We start from the raw sequence: 9,462 nt of genomic DNA, 5'->3' as shown, positions 1-9,462 counted from the left end.
GAGGAGCCCGGGTTGGGGCGGCTGTGCCTGCTCAGGGGGGAAGTGCAGGGGGCAGGTTTTCGAGGGAGGCAGGCAGCCTTCTGCCGGGGTGTGTCCGTGAGAAATTCAGAAACGTCTCCCTCATGCAAAAGCGGCGGCGGGGAAGGGGGCAGCGGCTCCGCGCGACGGGCAAAGGCAGGCAGGCAGGCAGGGAAGGGGCCCGGCGGGCGGGGGAAGCCGAGCCGAGCCGAGCCGAGCCTTCCGCGGGCGGAGGGGAGGGCGGGGCGGGGCAGGGACGCTAGCACGTCGGTGCCGCCGCCGGCCTCCAGGCGGGATTGAGGAGGAGGTGAGTTCCCTCGGGGGCGGGGGGGCTGGTGAGGAGTGGGGCCGCGTGATGAGAGCGAGCCCGGGAGGGAAGGGGTCAGCGCGGAGAGGCCGCGGCGGCCGGAAGGAGAACGGGGGCAGACAGCGGCTGGGGCGGAGGGGGCCGGGCCCAGGCAGGGCTACTCTCCTGACGGGGAGGCGGAGAGCGGTAGCTGCTGGCCCGGGACTGTGTGCGGCGTCTAACGTGGCCCCCCAGCACATGCCGCTCGCAGGGGGGCTGCTGATCTGGAGGTGCAGCCGCCCCAGCTGCCCCGAAAGTGGCCCCTGAGTGCTGACAGCGGCCTCTAGGCAGGGGGAGCCGCTCCTGCTGATCCAGGGGGCAGCCCCCAACATGGCCCCTGTTCCCCCCGGTGGCTGCTGGGGATGTGGGGTTGCAGCCTCCCCCGCAGCCCCTAAGGGGCGGCCAGCACCCACAGCTAACGGGCGACTCTGCTCCTGGCGGTCAGGGGGTGCAGGCTCCCCAGCCCCACACAGGAAGCCTCTCAGAGCTGCGGCTTACGAGGGGCCTCAGACTGGGGAGCTGCTGCTGTTTAGCGGGACCTGGGTATGGGTCTCCCATTTGCCATGTGCTGCTCGCAGACATGGGGAGCCCTTCTGGGGAGGCAGGGTCTGAGGCTTTTATAATGATTTCTAAGCAGCACCTCCACTATTTACAGGGCCCAGGTCAAAAGTGGAGTGAAAAAAACCCAGTGCTCTCAAAGGAGGCTGATCAGCTACACACAATTCAAAAGGCTCCATTGTGGGGGGAACTGGGGGAGCTGCTGTAACTCTTGAGGGTGGGGTGTGTGCATTGCACCCTCTTCAGGAGCACAGCATTACTGTGCCACTTGGTCAGGGTACTCATGGAAAAAGTTCAGCAGTCTGACATAAGGGGAATTGGTGTGCTGATCGTGTTATATGCTTAGCTGCCTAACTTGGTTTTCCAGCATTCACATACAGTTCATCTCACAGGCACAGGGATATAGAGGAAGCTATTGCTGGCGCTCAGAACATACACAGCTTCCTCAGTAGTCTGATGCAGGCCTCAAGGAGCCTAGTTCAGTATCACAATGAGCATATGAAATTATTGTGGTTTTTTTTTAATAGCTTTTAATAAAAAAAGACTGTAAGCGCTCTGGGGCAGGGTCTGTCTCTGTGTGTTAATGAAGTGCAGTGCAAAATTGAGCTCCAATCTTGAGATGCTACTGTAATACAATTAATAAAATACTAAGTTTTTAAAATAATTACACTATGGACAAGGAAAACCCCCACACCAATCAAACAAAAATCCCACTAAAGTTGAAACCCCTGCAAAAGTATGTGGAATTGTTTTAAAACAAAAGAAAAATGAAAGGAGAATTCAATTTAAAAAAGTAAATACATTTTAAGATGTGATTTTAAATTAAAACTCTAGCATCAGAAAATATTTCATAATAATAGGATGCTTCAAGAAAAACTTTTAAAATTAATCCCAAATTAAATGGAGTTTTTCTGACATAAATACGTTTAGTAGTCTAACCAGATCTTTTAACACATGACTGTGTGATGATGAGAATAGTAAACTAGAGGAAATGAATGCAAATATGTAAAATTTTTACGAGGAGGAAGGAAGAGTTTGGATGCAGGAACAAGTCCATTATAATGGATGCTGATTTTATTTTGGATTTTTTTTCTGCTCTAGTTCTTAGGTGCTAGCCATACATTAAGTTGGTTTAAAATTTAGCCCAGTGGTTAGGTAAAGATGAGCAGCAGATTGCAGTATTGTGTATAACAATGGGTTGGTATAATTCAATAGAACTGTTTTATTGGACTCTTAACCTTAAGCCTTAACCATGACAGGACTTTCATGTAAGACCCCACATACAAAGTGCAATATTGAATTTTAATTAGAGCTTTCAAGACCTGAAGTGGAACGTATTCTCATCATTTCCCCCTCCCTTTTAATGTACATTTTTCTTAGAAGCCTAGACTTTGTAAAAATGCTTTGGTGTTGGAGATTACATTATATTATGTGTATGAGTTTGTATAATCTCAGTGTCAGAAGTCAGTTTTGATAAAGTAAAATAAGGAAAAATTCAAATCTACAATTTGATTTTAGATTTATATCCCAACAGTGTGTAGAAAGATGAATATAACCTTATATATGATAGAATCCCAATTGTTAGAATCTCTCTTGCTAATGATTTGCCAGACTGACTCCTTGTCTATTGACTAAAGATTAGCTAAGCATATTTGGTGTTGCCCAAGTAGTCTGGATAATTCAGATTCTAAGGTTTTATTTTTCTTTATGAACTTTGGAATACTTTCATGTTACTTAGTTATGGGGAACTTTTTGAAACTGCACATACAAATAAATGAATAAATAAATTAAAGAAAAACATAACTATGAATTTCACATACTGTTCCTGCATAAGTCAGAGCATAAATTGCATACAGTGCTCAGAAGGAACATATCTGTCTTACGTGGGCATTTTTGTTGATGTGGGCATAATTTAGATATGCTTAGTTATGTGCAATATTAAAATAAATACACTGAGAATCTATTCTAATATTAAATATTATTGCTAACAATAGGAATAATGGGGCCTTAATCTTGATTGGGCCCTTTGGATGTTTCCATAGTAGTAATAATAGTAATGTTGCATATGAAACAATGTAATATGAAAGCAATAACAAAATAAGTCAGAAAATTACAAGACCTCAAAAGTGTGGGTATCTGGTCCTTGTTAGATTGGCTGTACAGTATATCTAATTTCAAAAACAGTCAAACACGGGGATGGGGGAGAACGAACTATAAATAATTCTCATTATATATGATTCTAAGAATCTTGGCAGTGCCAGTGACATGCTACCAGTATTTTAACAAGAAGCACCAGTAAAAATTCCCTCATTTGAGTGTGATAAATCCTGTGTACCAAATCTGTAAGGGACAGCAAAATCATGCTAATCTTTGGTGGCAGAATTTTTAACAGCAGGCTCTTGAGAACCTCCCCCACCTAAGGCATCAGTAGGCAGTGCAGTTAACAGTGATAATGCACAGCTTTACTGCTATAAGAACACATATCCCAGTGTTAATGTGACTTCTGAATAGATATATCTCAAAGTATGTGTCTTAAATGTACACCTTAGCTATCCATATTGCTGCACATCAGATGTGAAAGTAAAAATAAATGTGTGAAGCTTCAAACAGATTTATATGGATTTCTGCAAATCTGAAAACCACATCTCCAAACTATCTATTATCCCAAATATACACACACACACACACACGTTTTTAGTTGACCGTCAGTGTTTCCTACAAGCAGGAAATCAAAGTTCTTATCTATTTACAAATGACAATAAACAGGCTTCCCTATATTTAAAATATGGCCAATGCAGCAGATTTGGGATATGAGTAATTATGTGGTGTTCAGATGAGGGATGGAGGAATATGAAAGTGTAATTTATCAAAGAAATACAGTATTTAGAATAAATGAATGAGGTTAGTACCTATTTGTGTTAGTTTGTGCCCCCCAAAACAGTAATCCACAGGATTAAGATAAGAGGAGCACAATCAGCTGTGGGGCTCTTATTTTTTAAAATAAGGCTACTACCATAATAATATTACTGATAGATGGGAAGTATGATTATCCAAACTCTTCTCACCAGTATTACAGATGCTTCAAGATTTAATGCTATCCTTGTAATTTATTAAACTAACCTCAAGCAAGTAAGTAAGGGTGGACATATCACTGTGTTAATGATAAGCGTGAGAAATAAAGGATTTGGATGTTTTAAGATTTTAAATCTTTCTCTCGTTCTCTCACACATGCACATACACACAGAGTTATAGATTAATAACACTGAAGATTTAACTGTTCATACGTCACTTGCAGCATTATATTCCAGTTTTGTTCTGGGACTACTTCTAGGGATTTTGGTGCCACAAACTGTTACAACTACTTGGACCCTCTGGGGCTGACAGTAAAAGTGCTAATAGCAATTATGGTATTGGTAATTTTCTAGGAAAACTGTCCACTATGAGCTAGAGTGCAAAGGCATGTTCACATCCACTAGTGAAAACTTTTTGAAGTTTTTTTGTTGAAGAATTGCAACTTTTCGGTCTGTCCAGTTTGACCAATGTACAAGGCAGAGGGGCATTGCTGGCACATGATGGGATATATCACATTGGTAGATGTGCAGGTCAAACTGGACAGTCTCTACGTAAAAGAATAAATGGACACAAATCAGATGTCAGGAATTATAACATTCAAAAACCAGTCGGAGAACACTTCAATCTCTTTGGTCACTCGATTACAGACCTAAAAGTTGCAATTTTTCAACAAAAAAACTTCAAAAACAGACTCCAATGAGAGACTGCTGAATTGGAATTAATTTGAAAACTGGATACAATTAATTTAGGCTTGAATGAAGACTGGGAGTGGATGGGTCATTACACAAAGTAAAACTATTTCCCCATGTTTATTCCCCCCACTGTTCCTCAGAAGTTCTTGTCAACTGCTGGAAATGGCCCACCTTGATTATCACTACAAAAGGTTCCCCCCACCCCGCTCTCCTGCTGGTAATAGCTCACCTTAAGTGATCACTCTCGTTACAGTGTGTATGGTAACACCCATTGTTTCATGTTCTCTATGTATATAAATCTCCCCACTGTATTTTCCACTGAATGCATCCGATGAAGTGAGCTGTAGCTCACGAAAGCTTATGCTCAAATACATTTGTTAGTCTCTAAGGTGCCATAAGTACTCCTTTTCTTTTTACAACTATCATGGAATCTCGTTGGAACATGGAGCTAGCCACCATGCATCCTGTTTTTATAATGTATGACTTTTAAAAAAGTTTAACCATGCAGTATGCTTTTAGAAAGTCATTACCCAGCCGTGGTGGTTTCGCTGTAGCACTGATATCACAGTAATCACAGTGCCGTTCATATTGTACATTTAATTCTGTAGCAAAATATTGTCATTCTTATTATGTTCTCCTGGGAGTAGATTGTCAGTAGAGAAGAGAGAAATGCACTTGTACGATGTGTGCACAATCTTCTCAATGAGTCAGAACCTCTGGAAAGCAGTAACCACTGGTGAAGAGCTAATGCCATGTGAAATTATATAAGGAGCCCTAGCCCTGACTCTACCTCATTTCCTTTCCCGTGACAGTAAGTTCAGAAATCTCAATTCCTTTCTCCTTATTTCTCTGTACTATATATTTTATTTACTATTTCTTATATTAAGGGTTATTTGCTGCTGTTAATAACAATTTGTTTAGTATTAAATATTTCTAGTTAGAATTAGGCTCTACATAGTCGTCTAATTTGAACATTTTGATTTGCTTTCTAGGTTCAAATTGATCATTTCCTGTTACCTTTCCTGTAACTTGATGTCAGTTAAATGCTTCATGTGATTGTGATGAATTATTTTCTGACCATCTTTTCCACTGCCTTTGCTGTTTAGAAAAAGACATATATCAATGGCCCATTTGGGCCGGCAAGGAGCAGGAAAGTCACTTCCTTTTTTTTCAGGATAGAGAGGGCGAATCACTCACAGCCCAATCAGACTGCTTCCACTTTAGAGTAGTCTTGGCAGAGTGCTTTAAAAGCACAAAAGGAGTAAAGGAAGCAGTTTGGATCTGATGTGATTTCTGAAGGTTCCCTCAAAGAAGCCAAGGAGATAATAGTTGCAGACTATTGAAGGAACCAGGGGCTGTGGCACATAATAAGAGAAAAGTGCTGTGAATCTGAGCATTCTTCCTGTTGCATTAAGATACAAAGAAGCACAGTAGGAACAGATCCAAGGTTGCATCATTTGCAGAGAAAGTCTTAAAATTTTTAGAAACAGTTGCAGGTGATAGCTTATTGTCAAGTATCTCAGTTCCTCATGAGATGCTGAACATAAAATTCTGTTTGTATTGACTACCTTGTCAGATCTGGGTACTGAGTCAGTTTCATGAAGGGGTTTGATACAGCCTTGATTTACAATGCATATTTATGAGGGATTATCAGAAGATAGACCCTCATAATCTTCTACTTCCTCTGTGCAGCTCTGTAGGGTTTCTCACCCTTCATATCTTGGGTCCTTACAGTTGATCTCATTTCTTCCAGGAATAGAATTTAAGGTTAGATCCAGGGCTTTCAGATCTAGGGAACTCCTCCCTTGAATTATTCCCTGAAGATGTCTGTAGAGACACGCTCTTTATTAAGATAGCCACATCTTTTTGGATGTCTAAATCAAAGGGACAGGTTGCAGGGCTCTCCCTGTTCGTAGGAAACCTGTGTTTCTTGGCTCTATTAGTGAATGTGGGCTCTGAAAACACAAGATTATTCTGATAAACAGCATAAGGACTAAGTTCAATAATTTTCCATTTGAGGAGACTGTTTTCTTCACCTCAGAGTTAGGGCTGGCTCATTCTTTGGATAGAGGGAAATTGACCCAATACAGACAGATTCCAGAGGAATACTGCTTCTTGTTAGAGAGCTCCTGAATACCACAAATCTGATCAGAAGCAGTTTTTCTTAAAGCAGAAAGAGAAGCAGCAGAAACAGAAAACAACTTCGTTGGCAACTTGAGATCCTTTTATTATTGTCTTGAGACAGCTAGTTTGGTGTGGCACCTAATAACTTCAGCCAATTGTGGCATTTTTCCCCCTTGCTATTCTCCTTTTTGGAAAATTGGTCAGGTGTCATAGAGTGGAATTACCTTGGACAGGTGGCTACTAGAGATAATTCAAATAGGCTGTTCCATCGAATTCCACTCTGTGTCTTCTCCAAACCCTTCATCACCATCCTGCTTCAGGGATCCTTCTCATGAGAAAGTGCTGAGAGACAATGTGACCTTTCTTTTCCAACTGAGAGCAATAGAAGAGGCAGTCCTCTGGCACTAAGAGAGGAAGGGGTTCATTTCTCACTATTTCCTGAAGCTAAGAGGAAGTTCCATGCTAGAGTCAATAAAATTGAACAAGTAGATTAAAAAGAATCAAATTCTGTAAGGTGACACTACCATTATTTTATTGGGGTTGCCGGTAGCATATGTATGTATGTAATCTTAAATTACATGATCATGTACTGTTTTTTTCCGTAAGACACCAGTTTCATTCATTATAGAAGATGAATACATAGTTCATCCATTGGAAGAGCACTGGAGAGAACTAAATAAGTCTCCTAAATTGTTTGAAAATAAATTTGGGGGTAAAACATTTTGTTTAGAGTTTGTCTAAACTGTTTTCCTACAAATTGTTATAATCTTGCAGCTGTCAACCTAAAGATTTTAGAGCACATTCCTCTAGATCCAAAGCAGCCTCCTCAGTATGTATGAGGAATGCCTTTATGTAAGGCTCCTACCTGGAGTTCAAGTCATGTCTTTATGCAGAATTACTTTTTTGACTCAGCAGCTAGATCAGATGCCCAGAGAGAGCAGTTTTGCAAGCTTTAATTGATCATTTCTAGGCCCACCTTCATCAAAGTTGTTACTGCTAGTTTCTCTCCCACAAATATTTCTGTAACATACATTACCTTAAGAAGAAAGGTTGCTTACTAATAACTATAGTTCTTTGAATAGATTGTCATTATAGATGTATGTTTCCTACTACTATGTGCCTCTCTGTTTGGGAGTCTTCATTACATTCTGAGTAAAGGGATGGAAGTAGGGTTAGAGTGCTTTACACAGAATGTTTAGTTCTGTGGTAGAACTTGAATGTGACCCCAACAGTTACTGTTTTCTAGTGGGTTCGGACTTGTGGCCACTGGTGCATGCATACCTCAGAAGTGGGGAAGTATGCTGATAATCTATTTGAAGAACTGTATTATTAAGGAAACTTTGGACATATGCTCAGATACTAAACTAATGAACAGCCTGAAAATAGATTAATAAAATAAAATTCTAAACTAGAAAGGCAATCAATATATATACTGGACCTATCACTGTAGTAACTAGAATCTTGCATATTTTTGAAAGAAACTAATGGAATCTCAATTTCTTTTTCTCCAACTTCAAGGTGAAAGGAAGCTTAAAAAGAATTTCTTTCCTTAAAAAGAAAAGGAGCACTTGTGGCACCTTAGAGACTAATAAATGTATTTGAGCATAAGCTTTTGTGAGCTACAACTCACTTCGTCGGATGCATGCAGTGGAAAATACAGTGGGGAGATTTATATACACAGAGAACATGAAACAATGGGTGTTACCATACACACTGTAACAAGAGTGATCAGGTAAGGTGAGCTATTGCCAGCAGGAGAGCCGGGGGGGGGACGGGACGACGACGACAACCTTTTGTAGTGATAATCAAGGTGGGCCATTTCCAGCAGTTGACAAGAACGTGTGAGGAACATTATTTCAGTTCATCTGAACATCTATGTTGCTTCAATATAGGTTTTTTATTTAAGTAGTAGTATATTCCTGATATGATACCTCTGTTCTTGAAATTTTCTAATATTACAGAATCCTTCACTAAGGTCCATTCTAATACATGCTCTTTACATCTTTGGACTTTTTAAAATAGAGCGTTCAATAATGTGAATTTTGAAAGTGTGGCAAGTATATTCTACTCAGAATGTAGTGTAGATTCTATAACTTAGCTATTTTCAAGTGTTAATATATATATGCATGTCTCAGTCTAGTTTAATGAGGGTATATCATTTGTGTAGCTGTTAAAATGAATAACCAATAAAAGAAAACATTGCACTAATAAACAAGAGATGGCTGGAGTTGGCTCCACAAACTGAAACAATTTACTTCATTCATCTTCAGTGTTTCTTAGCAACACAAAGTACTCTTACCCTGGGCGCTTTCACGGACTTTCACATCTTTCTTCAAATATAGCTTTGGTAGTATTTTATATGACCTGAAGTTCGTCCATCTGTCCTGAAGCTCCCAATGCTTTTCCAGTGCTTCCAATGATCAAATGATCTTACATACATTTTTTCAGCTTAATAACACACAAGTTGACTAGAGAATCATTCAACATGTCAGGTTTTCCAAAGGGTTCTGGGAAATTATTTGCTGTTCTGTATAGCAAAGCTAAACGTTATTGAAAATGTGTTATAGTTTCATAATAAAACAAGTAGGAAAAATGTTGGCTTGGAAACTAAATATTTTCTGATAGCCCTAGCCTCAAGGCTTGGATTGCTTG

At 40.4% G+C, this 9,462-nt stretch overlaps 1 protein-coding gene across 4 annotated transcripts in view; it reads left to right on the top strand.

Annotated features, from left to right (window-relative positions):
• The first annotated feature begins 252 nt into the window (after positions 1–252).
• The window catches only part of GTDC1 (glycosyltransferase like domain containing 1), a 283,440-nt gene continuing 274,230 nt past the window's right edge, over positions 253–9,462 (top strand). For 2 of the 4 annotated variants that reach the window (XM_084642666.1, XM_084642670.1), the window contains exon 1: positions 260–325. The gene's annotated coding sequence lies outside the window, so the exon portion shown is untranslated. Of the gene's footprint in view, positions 326–8,445; positions 8,543–9,462 lie in introns of those variants that run through there. The other 2 variants (XM_084642667.1, XM_084642669.1) reach the window with 2 other exon arrangements.

Source organism: Lepidochelys olivacea (assembly GCF_965140295.1).
Source record: "Lepidochelys olivacea isolate rLepOli2 genome assembly, chromosome: 11".
NCBI classification, from domain to species: Eukaryota; Metazoa; Chordata; order Testudines; family Cheloniidae; genus Lepidochelys; species Lepidochelys olivacea.
This window is presented reverse-complemented; position numbering and strand designations above follow the sequence as displayed.